Raw genomic sequence first — 19,025 nt, forward strand, 5'->3', positions numbered from 1 at the left:
GTACACAGAGCTGAACTTTCAGTTTAGTATGAAGGAGCAGAACTTCACAGCTCTCACGAATGCTAATGAGTCCCATGACTAAACTGTGGCATACTTGGAAAATGCAGTCCATAATACCTATAATCGCAATCATCATTTGGAAACTTCTGACCTATATGCAAACTTCCAAGGAGCTACCACTGCAGATACACTATCACTGCAATTATGGGTAGCCATGGAGCTCTAGTATTGTGTATATATAATACATTGTTATGCAAACACACATCTACTTTTAAACCTCAGCTTCACAGTGATCGTGGGTTTAATTTCAAAGCATCAAAAAGGAGGCTGAAATAAAGTCTCCTGCAAATAGACCTCGATCAAATCTAGAAAGAATTTTTACAAACAAATTGAACACAGTCAGTCTGAAACCCTAAAATGGAACCGTGCAGATCGGGACTGGACAGCCACAGCAAATGTTGCACTTAAAAATGCAACTTCTACTTGTTAAAACAATTCTTGTGTCAGTTTAGTATTTAAATAGGAAAAGACAGTTTCAAATACTATTAGATTTTTCCTCAGACAATGAGGAAATTCCCACCAAACTCTTTACATGAGATTCAGAAAATGCCCCTTAGAAACAGTGCTTGGGTTTTTCTATCTGATCTCAGACTAAATAATTTAACCTTGTGAAGCAGGTCCAGCAAGTATTTAATCCCGACCCTTTAGCCTGGGTTCACAGATTCACTAATCCTCCATATGCCACTGTACAACTAAAGGCGCTGCAAAAGCTGTGAAAATCATATTCCCCCCCCCACCCCATCCCCCCTGAGACTCACCAGAGCCTGAAACTTCTCCCCACAGCCAGCGAGGTGCTGGCTGGCACCATCCGTGGCGGCTTTGATCCGAAGGAGCAATCCGGAGGCTGAGACGGGGCAGCCTGGGAGGATGTGTGCAAACAGAAACCAACTGCACCTGGGGTTAACAGTTCTCAGGGAGAGCAAAGGCACGAAGCTGAGACAGAACGATTTGCCTTTCCAAAAGGCTCTAATGCATTCTTTGTGTTAGCAGAAATACCTGGACCCACAGGCTGAACTCTCGAGTGTCACATGGGTGACAGAGCTAAAAAAGGCAAGCTCATAGGCGTAGTTTAAACTCCCCCAATAAGTTAGTGTTTTCCCCTGAGACTGTTTATGTGCCTCTTCCAAGCTTTTCTACAGTTTTCCTGGAATTTTAGTATCTCACTCTCTTTGGTTTCATACTTTTTCACTCTTTTATTTTTAGATTCAGTATTTCACAGTGGTCTGTAGAGTCTGCTTGACGCCAGCAAATGTAACTGGATCCCAGATCCCTGGAAGCCAGGAATTGCAGCCATGATCAGCATGCTGCCGAGAGCGCAAACCTTGGCACGGCTCAAAACCAAATAGTCTGAATCCGCTATTTATCTTATGGCAGGGCTTGGGAAAGGAGGCAAGAAGAGTTCATCAGAGCTAAGTAAGTAAATAGAAATCAAAGATGCAAATAGGTCTGTTCTACAACAGATTTGTGTGACCAGACTTCCAAAAGCAAGAACAGGGATTTGCAAAAAAACCCAGAGATAATTCATTCTCTAGTAACCTAGTAACAGGACAGGCATGCACAGAGCAGATTGCCTTTAAAAAAGGCTTGTGTCAGCAAGGTTGACTTTAGTGGAATAAATAAGAATAGGCTGCTTGGCAGCAAGTCACTGCTGACAATAATCTTACAGGTCAGATTTTCCAAGTTATGATGGCTCGCTTGATACACACGGAACTGCAGCTACCAGTTCTGTTCAGGATTAATATGGGCCATCATCCTCCACCCAGCCTTTGGTGAGTAGGTGTCAGGATTTTACCTCACTCCTCCATGGTATGCAACTGGAATAAATCTGGTCTCTGACACTAAGGAGCTGAATTACCTTGCTTGAACTTTTTAATTTTCTGTCACTTCTGGCCCTTCTTCCTGTAGCAGAGAACAAAATGAAGGATTGCCAGTTTATCTGATTGAGAAACTGTTCATCCTAACTATTCTAGGATCTGTAACTGTGGTAACTGGTGTCTACAAGGGAGTGTGACTGCCTCACGGAAGAAAAAAACAAGTGTGTATCGAGGCAGTTATTTCCCAAAGGTGACATGATGAGTCAGCAGCAGAGCCCAGATTAGAATACAGTGTTCAGACTGCCCATCCCATCTGCAGCTCACTAAACCACTGTTCCTCCTGCAGCCTCCAGGGAATAAAGTTCATTTAGCTAGGTGGTAAATGCTCAACTCCTGCCCTCACACTTCACCTTGTTATTTATCTAAGTTTTGGCAGGCTTAATTGTTTGTTGCCAAGAAAGAGTGCAAATCAAGGAAGACAGAGAAAGCCTTGGTCTTACCATGGAACAAAGGAACACCACAGCAGCAAAACTTCACCTGGCAAGAACAAGAACACTGGTCTGCCGATACATATAGATGAATATACATTGTAGATGGTGTGTAACACTGAAATTGCTTGAAAATTATTTTTTTTACAAGGCAGCTACTCTGTCTCTTCATAAGCAACAAATGCAGAGTAAAAGAACTGTAAAGCAGAGATCTTAAACAGAGTAACTCATGTTATCTGTCAGTTTTCTCCACTGCATAAAGAAGGTTCTGTGTTTTGGGGTGCTTTTTATTCCTGGCAAATTTAAAACTGGTTTTGGCAATTATGTAACATGAGCATGTTTCCTTGGCATAGATGGTATTCAGTATTCATATTTGCTAAACTCGGACAGCGAGTCTGAAGTAGTTCTGACAGCGGTAAGTGATGCCACTTTACATACATGCAGGAAGTGTTCTGCCTTCAGTGGTCTGCTGTGGCATGAACTGGGAAGAGATTGTAAAAATTTGCCCTCTGTCATCTTCTGCTGTACTCTCATCCTCTCATTTTTCAATTACTCTTTGTATCACAGTTCCTCTTGGTTCTCCTTGACCTTTCTAGCTCTTTCTTATTGTCCCGGTTAGCAAACTCTTAAAAGGAAACACAAGAAAACAGATTTTATATACTCCGAACACTGAATATCTCAGTTTTTAATAACTGCTGTTGCCACTGTGATGCTTCAGTGTCTCATCATGTGAAGCACAGCTAAAGTGGAAAACTTACTAGTCTCCCATATTGATGCAACTTCTCCATAGAGTTGTTCTTCTCATCAAGATTTTTCCTTAAATAACCCAAAGCCTTAGCTTTCTCTTCCTGCTGCTGCCTAGCAGCCTGACACACCTACTTGAAAATGCTTCAGACCATGGCTTAGTGATGTGTCAAAGATTCTTGCAATTTGTCCATTGGCAATTTGCCTCTTGACTTACTCTTTTTTGGTTCTTAATTGGCAAAGCAGTAACGTTGATTTGTTAAGAGAGTTTCTGATCTGCTATTTATTTTTTTCTCTTTTCTAACATTCAGGATGTAGACAGATTACATGGGAGAGTGTGAGCTGAAAGAGCAGTTGTCAGAGAGCTCAGAAGTATTAAGACTGTCTCAGGAAGCTCTGCTTGGTCCACAGGGCTTGGAGGAGGTGCTCAAGGTAGACAGTTGGGTGAATGCTGAGAATGGGCTGGTTTCTGTGGAACTGGAAGCAGCTATGGACTATCTACCACGAAGGAGTCTCTTGAGGTTAGCACAGCCCAAGATGTAATTAGCATTGAAAAGCAGGTGTGACCACTGGGACAGAAAATGTGTGACAGTGGGCTGTGTCAGTGAAATGCTTGGGAAGAATCCTCCATGAGAAAGCATGAACGGCTGCCATACAAGCCCTCACAATGCTGAGACCCAAAGTATAATTTCGGGGTATATATTACATCCTATTTAATTACTTACCTCACTAAAAGTGATTTTAAATGTGGTATGTATTTGTATACAGCTTTGAATGTACACGGCAGTGCTTTTTCGATGATGGATGGTGAAGAAATGTTTGTGCTGGGCAGAAAATGCAGCCAGGTATTCGAGGAAGCCTACGTGGTAGCCTCAGGCAGTTATAAAAAGAAAATGGGGTGCTGCTTAGACGATTTAACAGTAAGGACTGAGTTACCACTACTGGTCATGATTCATCGACTTTTTGCATTTCTGTCACCAAGAAATATAGAGGAGCGAGTCCCTGAGAGCAGAACACACAAGAAGCCTTAAGCTCTCAGCATGTAAATATTTGTAAAGCAGACAGTGAGTCCTATGCATTAGGGTAAACATAAATTCTTCTGTTTTATTCTCAAATGCAAGTGTATTTTATTCAAACCCTAATTTGTGTGCTGTGTAGCTGTCACTAATAAACAGTTTCTTTTCAACTAATCTCTAAAGAAAGATTGCTTCCTACTACCCTGACATGTTTTCTGAAGGCACGTAGCTGTTTACTTCATTAACTTACTCTTTCTTTTTTTGGACATGGTAAAAAACTGTTAATCAAGGAATCTGTATTGTGGAGAAGGAAGATTTTAAACCCAATGATATGGAAATAATTGTGGAATGCATTGATAAATTCAAATCCAAAGGTTTTTATTCAGTCCTGTAACTTCAAAGAGATCAAACTTAATTATGTTTTTGAGAGGGGATGAGAGTATCCATGCAGTCTAACTTGCAGTACCTACATTTGGGGTCTATATGGAAAGAAACAGACTCTCATTTTTCATTTGAGTTACTTTCTGGAAGATCTTATATTGCTCTTTTGAGTACAGAGTGTGCCAGGATTAGCAGAGCCAAACCATTTTACATTAATTCCTTCAATGTGAGGATTTTGCTTTAGACTGAGAAGGATGTGATCTCCTCTCTTGCTTCACTGGGAGTGAAAAATTACACGTCTGTCAAATGTTAACCAGATTCAGATCTCTGAGCTAGAGTGCTGTTTTGCTTAATACATGGTTTTCATTGACACATTTTTTAAATGCAGTTCCAAATCATAGCTGACGATGTGCCTGTCGTTTATGCCATCACCCGAAATGCTTAAACATCTACTTTCATAAGTATTTCCTTCATATAAGGAAATAAGTATACCCCTCATTGCTTATGGATCATGATCTGAATTTATCAATAGACTGAACATTTGTTTATAACAAATACTTTGTAATTCCTTTGACCTAATTCTTCATGTGCAGAGAAATTACCTGAATTAGCTGTAACAAGTTCGGTGATGAAAAAACATTATATATGCAAAGAACATTTTCAAGGAGCTCAGTTTCCTAGCAATACCATTCTATTATTGACTTGGACTTGCTTTTTGAGTGTTGTTACAGTATTTTTACTTGCTTTTTTTCTCGCTATTTTTGGATATGATTTATGGTTGCTTATCTAGATCAGTAACCAAGCCCGAAGGAGGCAAGTGCTTTCAAAATTGCAGGTACACAGACCTAGGCAGGGCAGACAAGCAGATGCCTGGATGTCTGTAGCAAATAAGAATCCTGGCTACAGTTAAATATGTTACTACTAAAATGAGCAAATATGTTTTTCCAAATAAATTAATTTTTAGATGATACAATTTTTTACAGTGCTTAAAAGTGCATTTTTTTCTCAGAATAAAAGTACTCTATCTGGTCTCTTCTTACATCATTCTTCTGATAGACTTCATTGAATTCTCCATATTGACTAAACTATGCCTTATGCCCTCATTCTTGTGGGTTAATACTCAACAAAACTAAAAGCAAAATAACATCAACAAAATCCTGGATTTCTTAGAGAAATTACTGTACCTGGCCTCTTTGATATTCTAAGATGATATAATAGTTAACATTTTGTTTGCTTTACACAGGCTCTCAAAGCCCTTGAAATCTCCATGTAATATATATTGCTTTATAGGTGGAGACACTGAAAACCAGGAACCAAATCTGAGCAGGGGAGTGAACTCCCATATGACTATTACATCATTTAGAAGTATCACCAGCCTCTCTCTTTCTTAGAAGAGAACAGTTATAAACAGAACACATTACTAAATAGCAAACTAGATTTTTTGTATGTCTGGGACAGATCTCTAAGTCTGAAAATGATAGTCTAAGACAATGCAGAAGTAGTATCATTTTGGAGAAAAAGAACTCTTTCATTTTGTTTACCTCATAGAACTGATGACCAGAATAATTCTCATGAGTTTGATAATTCTGGGTGAGCTAGAGTGTCATGAGTTCATTCACGAGTGCAGCAGGAAGCACTAAATTGTTGGGCTGCATAAACTGCCCTCATAGCAGTTCAGCATCTCAGCAGAGACAAAGCCAGGGAGAGGAGGCCAGAGTCCTCCAAGTCAACAGTTACAACTGAGTTATGATAAGGACTTGTGGGAGAGAATTCTGGGTTTTAGTCTGAGACCTCCACCGTCATGTAACCATGGATGAATTCTCCATGATACCATTAATAACATAATCAAATAATATAGTATTGGATCTTACACCATCAACATGGTCAGCCTTCCATCCAACTGCATGGAGCAGCAGTAAAGACACATAGATAATTAGGATTTTGACAAATATGTCCTAGCTGTGTATGTATGTTAGATGCAAAATATTACTATTATAGATGCAAAATATTATTATTATAGGTCCTCTTAAGTAAGCAGAAGTTTCATTGAAGACAGTACTGCATAACGAGTGGCATACATAGATCAGGCCAGGATTTCAACTGAAATTGTTGCAACAAGGTCTTTAGAGTTTCATGGCTGTTCATTCTTGCTTATCCCATATAGACATACATAGGAAAAGCAACTGTAAAGCACATTTACCTTCATGATACAGGTCAAGAGCCGGAATGAGAACAAAGACACTCCTTGGTGCTGATAACAACTGTTTTGTGGTTGAAACTGGAACCCTGATGCTCAGTGCCTTGTTTTATGTGGTAGGGTGGGCGGAGTGCCTGGGCTCCATGTTCTCCTGTTATCAGCTGGGAGCAAGTGCTGGAGTTTCTCTCCTAGTGGAGACTGACTCCTGATGGGGCTCTCTAATTTGTACAGAGGGCTAAAAAAGCTTCTTCAGTAAGTTTGCTTTGTAAAGGAGTTTGGATCCAGTGTCCTAATTTTAGGAAGAAGGAAAAACAACATTAAAAATCAAGTCAATGAAAACAGCTTGTTGGTTCTTGTTATATCTATATATACACACACACATATATATATACACACACATATATATAACCAAACATACACATATATGCCCTATTATTTACAAACCAAACAGAACTGTGCAAAGGTATTAGTAAGTGAAACTCGGTAAATATGATTTCTGTTAATTTATCTAGTTTCCCTCTTTAGAAAGAAAGTGAGACTATGGAAACTCTAGTCCATATTAAAATAGCATAATAGTTAAATAGTTAAATTTCAGATCTAATAATTTAATTACTTAGTAACAATAATAACAACTTTATTTTTTTAATTTTATATTCTAACTATACAACTACAGACAGACTCTCATTTGCATAGCGAGACAATCAGGGCCACCACTGACATCTCAGCACAGTGCTTCTTTCATAGATTCATAGCTGGAGAATTTGATACAAAGTCACAGACCCTTTATTTTTTTTAGTGTGACTTTAATGAGGTTCTGTGTCTTGCCCAGCATTTTCCTTAAAGACACTAGAATGTGGGAAGTGAAGCCTTTCAGTGATGAAAAATTGCAGAGTGTAGGTTCTATAGCCACTGCAAGAGTAGCATACAGATGAGAAAAGGAACCTTTTGCAGCTTCTGAGTTCACATGAGCAACAACCTGAACTTTTTTTGGTCATTCCTCGCTATTAACCATATAAAAAGTAGAAGATCCTGTAAAATAATGAAATAAATGCTAATTAGAGTGACCTTTCTCTAAGCCTGATGAAGAACAGAGCAGAAAAACAACTTGGGATATGAAAAGCCTCTGATCATGTTTAATGTTTAGATTATTTCATGCTAGTGACAGCTTGATATTTCTAATGGTGACTGTAACTGTAAAACATGACTTCTGGTCTAGTGGTGATGCTTCGAATCTCTCTGCAGAATTTCAGTTAAGGCACCTCAAACCGTTCCTGAAGTTCTTTAGATAGATGAAGGGTACCTGGGAAACAGCTGAACACGTGTTCAGCCATACTAGTTACTTTCTAGCAAGAAAAATACCACTGAGCTAATAGTTTCCATCATGGGTAGGGTTAAGTGAGTTTCACTTGCACATCTCCAATTGCTGTCTATGAAGCATGAGTCAGGAGGAACCCTGCTTGACTTTAGCCTCTCTGGGGAACAGGCAGACTTGGCAGTTCAAGGAAAAACTTGTTTATAAGATGAACAAAAGACAGACAGATTGAAGCAGTCCTCCACAATGTCACTTTTAGAGTCACTTTTAAGATTAGGAACGCGCTTTAGCTGCGCCTGTCACCTGCTCTCAAGTCTGTTTACTGTACACATTACTAAGTGCAGTTATTATTGCTTGCTCTCCTTCTCAGATCTGGGTGTACCTTTTCAAAAGACCTTATGGAAAATGCCTAATGTAAACCTAGCTTGGCCTCTGAAAGTCTGTCAGCTTTCTATCCATTGTTCAGCAGAGCACTGGTTATCTGACACTGCATACCAGGGAGGTTAAGTGAATGTCAGCTCCTTTAAAGGCGCAGGTACCTGGAGCACTGAAGATTTGAGTCTGCCCTTCATATGTGGTTACATGAGGTCTTTTTCAAAGTCATTATCCATGACTCACTATATTACCTAAACGGTTTTGGCTATTTCAGACTGGGTCTAAATTCCAAACGACACCTACCCTTAAGGCTTTTTATATAAAGGCAACTGGGCTCTTGCATATATGGTAAAACAGGCTGATGCGCTTTGCATATTTTTCTGCTCTTCAGCCAGTCTGTCTAACAAGGCCAAAGACATGCTGCTGACTCAGGCCCAACACCTCTTACAATTTGTAGGAGTTCTGTGTCTTCAGCCAAGTATCTAGAAGAGACACAGGGTAATTCATTGGTGAAAGAGGCACTGTGAAGCACTGAGGGCAACTACCAAACCAGAAGTGAAATTTTAACTTTAGTTAAATTGGAAAACTCTTTAACTTAGAGGTGTTCCTGTATCTCTGAATCTTACATGTTTCGTATCCTCTACATTTACGGTATAGGCAAAGAGCAAATACCAGCAACAGTTGAGGTTTACCTTGCAAAGGGAAATGCACAGCCCCAGCCGAACTAGCATGAGAGCAACGCCACCTTTAGAAATCAACCTAATTTTTGCACACTCAGTCTGTTTGGTTTAGGGGGCATTCATATTTCTCCCATACCTTCTTCTTCACACAGCTGTGGAGATACTCAGATGGGAGAGCTTTTGCACCATCTTGAGGAAGGAGCTCTTTGGTTTATATATCCAGATTCTCTTTTGTGCAGATAAGCTCAGTGCTGGAGTGCTGACTGTGCGAAAACTGATCCCCCGCTCTTGGGGGCACGTTTGCACCAACCCCAATAAAGCTAGAGAATCTGAAGAAAATGTTTTCCAAAGCAACCCCAACCAGTCAGGGAGAATCGAGAATCACTGAGAGCTGATTCTCCTCAGTCCAAACAGACTTTTGAAAAGGTGGCTGAAGTTGATTAGAAATTTTTAGTAACCAGAGCACAACATTTTTTATCACAACACTAAAGTCTCTTTCTTTCCTACACCCACTTTTGAATAATTCACAGCTGAAAACTCAATTCACTTGGTGAACATGAAAGTTGGCCTTTGATCTAGAACTAAGCATGGGGAGCTTTGACCCAAGAGGAATGTATTTATTAAAGCTAGAAATAGTAGAAGCAAGGGTGTTAAACTGACTACAAAAACTGTGTTTTTTAAGGCTACTGCCTGAGTTCGCTAAGGTTGTGTATAAAGTTTCAATTTATGGATAAAGTATAAAATATATTTACTGGAGCTATTTCTTCTGTGCAGTTCTTCCCAAAATCAAGAGTTAGTATTCTAATAATTTTCATTTATTAACAGCTTTTGAGCCCCTTTGCTCCCCTTGCCAGTGGTAGTTCTGTAGGTCCTAGGACATAGGCAGCCAAGGTCTGACACTGAGGAAGCTTCCAGCCCCTGCATTGCCTTAGTCTCTTTGAACTCCTTCTCAGAAGACAGGGATCCCTATACAGAGGGAGATGTTGAAAAGCTTCAAGGGAACAGTTTGAGATACAAATATGCAGATCATCATTCTGACATCATTAAACTCCACTGAAGATTCAGTGATGTCAATGTACAAATTCAATGTGGCTCAACAGCTGTTTCGTCCTAGGGTCCCAGTCAGGTTAATTTACTTCTGGGTTTCCTTCCAGAATTGAAAGGAAACCAGGGGACATTTTCAACCTTGAGAGATAGACATGAATTGTACTAAGTTTGTTCTAATACTACTCTAGTAGTTCTCACATCTTCAGATGCCTAAAGGCAGGAGATCTATACCTTTGGTGTCACCCTATAAAGACAAAACTGTGGTAGGCTGCAACACAGCCAACTATTATTTCATGCATTTCCAGATGAGGAAAAAAAATGAAACAAGAATCACAGTCATCTCAGGCCAACCACACAGGGCCCAGATCTATGCACTGCAGGTTTGAGCCAGTCTGCACCAGCTCGTCAAGGAACTCGGATCCTTTCCTGGTGTGGTACATAAAGGCAGCATCTCCACTGGCTGGAAGCAGTCTGGCACTATGTGTCCAAGTTTCTATGCTACCGTCACAGCCATTCCCATCTTCCTGCCCAGAATGCAGAGCAGCACAGTACACATTACTGTACTGAGCAGGGATTGGGTTCAGAGAGGTCTTGTGTTGCTCAGTTTTACAGTCCCATGTGAAACTGGTGGTTTAGTATTAGTGCATTTTTTATCAATTGGCTGGTGGGGGATGAGAATATTGCACAGCCAGATGTGACTCACGGGGGATCCCACGAACATGGAAGGAACCTCTCTAAAATAGGTTACGGGTAGCTACCCATACTCTACTCAGCTTCATTCTTACTTTGCCTGTTAGCTGTAATAAAACAACCAAATGCCTTTAACAGATAAGCGATGCATTTGGGGACACTGGCTTACTTGCATTTACATAGAACTGGGGATAACAGCTTTGTGTTTGTCGTTTAATAACGGTTTGAAGCCTATCTATGATAAAGTGCTTAGCAGTGAATGGGTACTTTTAGTATTCAGAATAAGCATTCGAAATCAGAAATAGTAACTGAAAAACCTTCCAATCACAAGGATCCAATATGGATAAACTTGAGATTTTTTGAGAGTGTCACTGCTGAGACAGAGAAACATCTGTAAGCGCAGATGACTTTAAATGAGGCTGTACAGCTAATAATAGATTGCTTTCTACTAATTGCAAAGCTGTAATAAAGCTAAAATAGAAATGTTCCTATTTTCTTGCCCAACAAAATATATAAGATGCTGTACTGATATGTCAGTGCCACCCAGTACACTCAAATTTCTTCCAAGATTATTTTTATAGATGATTCTCTGACTCCCTGGTGAACAGACTCTTAAAGTTTTTTGCCCTTGGGAAGTCTGAACAAGGCTTTAATTTCTGTTGAAACAGAACAAGGCAGTCTGGGATCTTGCATCATATTCTCGTCGCCATATTTCCTTTCCTATGCACATCAGTAGCAATTTGAAAATATTAGTTAAAGCATCCACAGCTTGTATGGGGAAGCTGCATTGCACATCCAGACTCATCCAAGTCTGACTGGACTTTGACCCCTTAAGGCAGTCTGCTCCAGTAAGGGTGTGATCTGATGAACCCGTTCCCAGCACATCAGCACTGGGATGCAGCAGGGGGCGGTGATCAAATGAATGGGGACTACATGCTATCCTGAGCATATGCTGTATCATTTTGGAGATCGTATTCATCGTCTGACTTAAAACATGCATTCTGCATGGACTTACATTTTTTCCAGTGGCATAGTTTCAGATTTGAGTTCAACAAGAGGACAAGCGGGAGTAAATCCTGTCCTCTCTCCTCATGACTCAAAGAAAGTGGCAACTTCCCATGTATTCTTACATCGAACGTTCAGAATGCCAAGGCCAACAGTGTGATTTGGGTTGCCAGGAGCTCCTAAACAAAACACTGGCACTCTTGCATTAATCCAAGGTTTCTGGCTCACTTTTAGATTATGGACCGGCCTGGAAGGAGTTAACAATAATTTCCTTGCTGCCCTGCAGCAAATTCTCCTGCAAAATATCTACAGGTAGCTAGAAAAAAATACCTACCAAGGTATATGAGCATGGGGGCATCTGAAACCCTCTTCTGCAGCCAGCAGACAAGCTGTAACAAGCATCTTTACTGATGGCTATATGTAAAGTTACTAATGGTTGTGGCAGCATCGGATGGAGGAAAGGGGGAAAGGGGTTGAATTTCTGAAGCCACTCTTTCAGATTAGTTTATTCAAATCCTGGATCATAAAGGTTTGTTAATGCCTAAGTCTTTCTCGGAACATTAAAAAAAAAAAAAAAAAAAGCAAACTAACACTAGAGCTGTGTTCACTGGTAGTATGGGAGTGCTGGAACTGGCATGTCATGGCTCTAGACTGAAAAACTCCAACTACAAGGATATAAAGAACATGTGAAAGCTTCTGCAGCCAAGTGCTTGCAATCCATAAACCACAAACTGTATGTGGGCTTGTGGAGATGAGAAGCACTGCAATTCATTAGTGAGCACAGCTGCACATGTAGATAGAGGACTCTATATCCTAAGATGTGTTTGGAGCCCATGTAACTGTATCGTGCGTGAGCCATTGCCATGGTACAACTGGCTGAGCTGTTCTGAGGGACACAGATGCTGTTCAAGACACTGTCATAGTTGTGCTTACTGAGCTGTAGAATCCGTGACCCAAAGTTTGTGTATGTGTAACGAACTGTGCAACGAGGCCTGGAAAACAAGCACAAAGATTTATACCTTTATACCTACACCTCGGCCAGTGTAAAGAACTGGGGAAAAAAAAAAAAAAAGTCATTATGAGAAATTGAGCTGTTTATCATATTTTGCTTCTCAGCTGCAGGGAGTCAAGCCTGATAGAGCAGCTGGTGGCCAAACAACTAGACAAAATAAATACCTGGTCACAACAAAAGTGCTACCAGTAAGCAGTTAACATCTGATTCTAAATTAGAGCTTCACTTCTTGGAAGTCATCTGTGAACTGTCCCCTCAACAGAAGGTTACAGTGTGCCTGGATATGATGTAATTGCTCTGGCACTAACAACCTGCTGTGAACTAACTCTTCTGGGATTATTTAATTCACAATAACTGAGTTACTGACTTAATCTGTAGTGTTGTCCAAATTAGGGCATAGAACTAGAAAGAAATTCCTTGGACCTCAGGTCCAGTCCTCCTCCTATCACAAAAAAATTGTTCATTATCAGTTGGGTGATGACCTGCCATCTCAAATTCATTCTTTTTTGAATCCTGCCTGATTCAGTGGGGAAGACTGAAGGATAACCTAGGACTAGTGGGCTATCTCCTTTTTGACTGTGTCAGCTGATAAAAGATTTGTTTATGCATTAATATCACCCTGTTGAAAATATAAAATTTGACTCATTAATTGTTTTGGGTTTTAGGCTGTCCTCTTTAATATTCAGATGCAAATACATTCATTCAGCTGGTATTGTGCAAAACAGAAGATAGTGAATATGCAGAGTACAACCACGTTGTAGTGACTTGACTTTGAATTGCACAAGTAGCAGTAAGTATTTTAAAATAATTTTTTAAAGTATTTTTCTAATGGGAGCCTCCATGAAGTATATGCTGAATGGAATAATTCTAATACCTACATCTCTGAGTTTTGACAATTTACATTTTCTGTCATTTGGTTTGCTGCAATGAGTCACACAGCATAATCATACTTAGATTTATAATAAACTTGAAAGGCCAGCAATTGTGAACACATGGTATTTATAGAATGGAGAAGTGATAACTAGTACTTTCAATGTAAGAATTTAAGCTTGCTGAAACTTTTCCAGCCAGGACAGTTTTCCACCAGAAAATGTTGATTCAGTGGAAACTTATTGGGCTATTTCTGGTTGGTCCTTAATGTTAGCATCTCTCTTTGTGCTGATGTTGAAATGTATCCTGCTTAATTGATACTGTGGATTACTCCTTCTTGCTCATTTTCTCCTTCAGCTCAGATCCAGTAAAACTGTAGGTCCATCTTTGGCACTCTAGTGCTGTGCTGGTAAACATGGAGGTACAACTTTTTTTAACAGTAGTTTCAAGTACTAAGGTTCTTCTTTTACCAAAAGGAAACTTACAGTATGAACACGTGGTTGTCACTGCTACATCCCTTCTCAGCCCAGATTATTTTCCTCCATTTACTGTCAGCTGACATGACCCATAGTGTATAAATCCGATTATCGCCACTTATATCACTAGAGTGTCCCACTGTCAAGTGGCTCCTGTGCATTCTGGGAATACCACTGTCCATCGTTTTGCTTCCAGGGCAACCTCTCTTTGTGTTTTGCATTGCTTGGAGTAACTCCTAAACGTGATGAATGCTGTTGCCTGACTTCTTGGTGAATCCGAGCAACATCACGTCGCTCTGGTCTTCAGACTTTGCTAGCTCCTATGTATGTTTAATATTGTAGCCAAAACTTCCCTTCTCATTACTCATCTTTAATCTTGCTTCAGACTGACTCAGGTTTTACTTTGCCCTGCTACTCACTCCTGTGGCAGTGCTAGTTGCTTTTGTCTCTCTTTAAAATCACATCGCATTGGATACAATAGCTGCCTCCTGTGCGGCTTTCCTGGGCCTCATTAACTCGTGCTGAAGTTTCATATTTCAGATGCCAGTTTAAGGCTTTGGTCATAATCTTCAGAGTAGTTAATGGATCAAGCCTTAGCTACATTAAAGGCTGAATTTTGATCTGTGAACCATCATGACAGCTGCGTTTCCTTGGGGCAATGTAGATTACAAAGCTAAGGAGGAAGTGTGAAGTGTATGAAAGGGAGGAACAAGGCAATCTTAACTGAGAGAAGCAAGTGATGGAAAAAATATTCAGAAGATATTCTACAGATTCAGACTTTTCAAAATTTAATCCCTCTGAACATAGATTTCCCCCTCTATCCTAGCAAACAAACAAACCAACCAACCAGCAACACCTCAGCACCATCATTAAAAGAAATCCTGAGTAAATTTTTTTCTGGAAAGTTACCAGAAAGTCTGCCATAAAATTGTGCTTTTAAATGCAAAGTTCTCAAATAGTCAAGTGCTAGAACATCTTTTCTCCCTTGTCTTCTGTTGTGTTGCTGCAGTCACAGAATGCCTCAGTGTTAAGAGATTGTTTGTATGAAGCAGAATCAGCAACAAAAATTAATGCAAAAGATTCAAATAGAAACAATCAAATGCAGATGAGCAGTCTCTTCTTCAAGAGGGACTTTTTGTGAAGCTGATGATGAATATAGTACACAGTTTATTTTTGAAGATAAACCAGACTTTTTCATTCCTATTCTAAGCTAAATTGGTGTATTTCAGGCTTAGTGTTTATCCAAACACAAAAGTCCCACTGGTTAATCTTCCATGGAGGTTTCGACCAACTCAGTTAAATGGGTATAAACACTTCTGTAAAGACTCTTAGTTTAGTTTATGTCAATTTGTAATCTGTTTATGGCAACCCAAAATAAGCTATTCTTATACTTGACAACAAATGTCAGCCAACTTCTTGCACCGATTTTGACTAAACTGATTTAAAATAGACCCCTAACATAAACTAGTGTAACTTTTCTGTAAACTGGAAACTTTCATGGGTAAACTGGAATCTTCAGTGTACTGCATGTCACGTCCTCCCTCTTGTGGCTGACACGAAGATTCACAGTGCTGGTGAAAGCACATTAAAGCCTAAAATGGATTAGTCCTTAGCCATGACCTGCCAACAGGGACAGTAAACTGACAATTATTTTGGTATTCAAACATATATATAAACACAGCTTTACAAAAAGAAAATAACAAAATACTTGAAGTTGTTAATTTGAAAAACAGGATTAATAATTATTTTGGAATAAAGTAACTAATAAATTATCAGTAAATATTTCTGTTAAAATTACTATACTAGTAGTAAAGTACTATACTACTAGTATAGTGCATTAATATAGTGTATTACTATTCGTATGCTACTGATGCTAGTATAGCTTGTGCTCTGGGAGGGTACTAGAAAAGGGAAGTTGGCAAAGATGGATAACCAGGAATTGGGGGTGGCTTGTTTGAGGTAGGGACAAGGAGAGAAGCTCCGGAGGAATAAGGCTTGCAGATTTGCGAGATGGTCTGGAAACCACATTTCTAAACTGAGTGTCCCTTTGCATTCTCTGGTGGTAGACGAGTGGCTGAAAAGCTGCAAAGGAGATACTGAGTGTCTGCATCTTTGTCCCACGGCAGTGATGGGGCCTTCATTTGCAGTGGGGGGCCATGCTGGCCTTCTGAACCTGCTCTGCCCGCTCAGATACTGAAGATGGAAACACAAACCAGTGTGACTGGTGGGTGAGGTAAGCTGTGCTTCTCACAAACAGCTGGATTATATAAAATAGATTCCTGCCTTTACTTGGTCCTTGCCTGATTGATTACCTGATCTAAGTGAGCAACCATTAGATGGTTTTCAGCGTGCTTAGGGGGAGGCTTGAAGTTGCCAGAAAGATCTCAATCCTACACTCACAGATTAATGTAACTGTTGTGATTACTGACATTTTCCCTAGGTAGGCCTGGTGCCAGATGAGTCCTCTATTCTCTTGTTCCATCCTGCCAAGGTAAAGCTGTCACATTCAGGCACAGCGTTTGCCTACTGCATATTGTACACGTTTCAAAGTGCAAGCTAAAAGCTGGGATCTCTCAATTTCTTCTCATTAGAGACGCAACAATCCTATCTTGTTGGGATTCACCTCTTCCATAAGAGCACCAGGACTGAGGAACGTAGTAAAGTTTATCTAGAGGTAAGGAGGTTCAGGACATGGGAAGGGAAGAGGAGAAGCACTACATAATACTTGTGCAGTGGGGAGGAACTTCTACTTTGCCCCTAAGTCTGGGGCTATCATCTCAGGTCATCCACAAAATGGTATTTGGGGCAAAGACAGGTGCTGGCAGAGGAAGCAGTTCTCAAGGAGAGGATGGGATCTATAAAATTCCCCTCTTTGATATGCCAGTGGTACACACTAGCAACTCATCTACCTTGACTTAACTACGGTAATGAGGCAGCTTGTGGCAGAGGCAGCAGTTGTGTGACCAGCAGGGCATCTGAGATAGCTGGGAGCTCCTGTGCCGAACAGGAGACATCCCACACCTGTGAGCAACCATGGAACAACATGGGCATTGATGGGAGGGGCTACAGCACGAGCCATGCTAGTAAGTCAGCAGTTAGCTGAAGTTTATTTCCTATGCTGCTAGAATCTAATGTAAATTAGAAGTGAACACTCAGTGAAGAGCAGCCTGGATTTTCTTCAGTTGCTTGGTTCTCAAAATGCTGACCAGCCAGCACTGGCCAGTATTAAGGACTTTCAAGGTCACTGATGCTCTTTAGAAGCATCGCCAGATTGGGTTCAACAGTGCTACATAGGTCAGGAGCAGAACAGAGCAGAGCAGAGCTGTCTTCCAGCAGGCCAAGCAGTCAACAGAATTCACTGCACCAATCAAGCTGGGCATTGCATGGGTTAACGCAAAATAATCGATGCAGGATAAAGTGCTTCTGTTTTGCATCAGAGTTGCTGGAATAATCAGAGATCTGAAATCTTATTACTCAATATTTCTTCCAACTCTATTTTCAGTTATGTTGTCACCAAATTTTGGATTTTCTAAACTTTGGAGTATCTGTAAACAACTTCAGTCTAACAAGGCTGTGCCCACTGTCAGGGAGCAGCAAGCACCAGCTGCTCCCTAAGGGGCAGGGAGACAGAACCCAAGTGCAGTAACACAGACAAGGTCCAGCCCCATGCTAACCCAGCAGGCCAGACCCAAAGATAGCAGCTAGGCTCAACCATGAGTCCAGATCATCCCACAAATTCACAGTGATGAGAAAGGACTAACAGGTCAGTCCACAAGTCAGGGCCAGGATCAGGTCTCCTGAGAGTATAGTGCAGTGATTGCTGGGCAGGTCCATAGTTAAGAGGCAGATCCAAGGTCAAGCCGGGAGGTCAGTCCAGAGGTCAGGACCAGAGAGGTCCATGGCCAGGTACAGTCATGGCTGGGCAGTACTCCTGCAGCATAGTTTGGGCCAGGACTGAAGGCCCAGGGCTGTACTTAAGCGGAGCTCCCAGGCCCACGTACAGGGACTGTGGGTGGAGAAACCAGACGAGGCTGGTCAAGGCCAGCATGGCCTATTAGTGCCCTCAGGGCCCCGAGACTCTCTGTGAAGAGTGTAGGTGACCTGTAGCAATGCCCTCAAAGAAAACGCATAAAGAAGAATAAAGAATTCACATGGGGAAGATAACTGGCTGAGACCCCAAGGAGTCTGGGAAGATAAAGTGTGTATTGGCAAAACTTTTCATAGCACATTTTGGAGAGACATGGTCAAGGGAGAGAGAGTTTATGCTTGTTAAATAAATAAGGGGTCAGTTTGGCTGCAATCTGCTCAGGTTTCTGAAAACACTTGGCTTTCATTATGTATTTGCCTGGTCACCCAGTGGTGACTCATTGTAGGATTCAGCCCTGAGAGGAGGAGAGAGGGCACTGAATTCAAAGTGATCCTGAGTTCCCTTTGTCACAGTTATTCCCATTGCTTATTAAATTAAATGTAGGGTGGGAAAGCACTTTGAGAGAACAGCTAGGCTGAGATGAAGCACCTCTTCCATACTGAAGGCCAAATAGGTCTTTGATGACCAAGAGTAACAAATTATTATTGTCATTCAGTAACAAGATGGAAAAAAATCATGTGGCTATTTAGCTTTATGATGGAGTTGTACATCTGGCTTTATAGTTGGGGCTCCTCCTCTCTGATCTCAGTTATTCCCCTGGGTTCAGACACAGTGAAGTGACAAGTGTTAGGCAAGGAAAGGTGAGAGTGCAGAAGTTATCCTTGCTGAGCAGCAGTGGTATAAGGTATTCATTGACTGGACATAATGCAAACTGGACAAAACTGTTGCAAAGTTCATCTTTTTTACATGTATTAATTCAACCCACTGACA

At 40.7% G+C, this 19,025-nt stretch overlaps 1 protein-coding gene and 1 long non-coding RNA gene across 5 annotated transcripts in view; one reads left to right on the plus strand and one right to left on the minus strand.

Annotated features, from left to right (window-relative positions):
* Positions 1–919, minus strand: part of RAF1 (Raf-1 proto-oncogene, serine/threonine kinase) — a 78,965-nt gene extending 78,046 nt beyond the window's left edge. For all 4 annotated transcript variants that reach the window (XM_026857259.1, XM_026857257.1, XM_026857260.1 and 1 more), the window contains exon 1: positions 819–919. The gene's annotated coding sequence lies outside the window, so the exon portion shown is untranslated. The remainder of the gene's footprint in view (positions 1–818) is intronic.
* A 405-nt stretch (positions 920–1,324) lies between these two features.
* LOC113484730 lies at positions 1,325–16,513 on the plus strand. Its single transcript, XR_003399273.1, has 4 exons — positions 1,325–1,473; positions 3,418–3,627; positions 13,487–13,611; positions 16,234–16,513. It is a non-coding gene; the product is annotated as an uncharacterized LOC113484730 (long non-coding RNA).
* The last annotated feature ends 2,512 nt before the right edge of the window (positions 16,514–19,025 follow it).

Source organism: Athene cunicularia, assembly GCF_003259725.1.
Source record: "Athene cunicularia isolate RWA chromosome 12 unlocalized genomic scaffold, athCun1 chr12_part1, whole genome shotgun sequence".
NCBI lineage: Eukaryota > Metazoa > Chordata > Aves > Strigiformes > Strigidae > Athene > Athene cunicularia.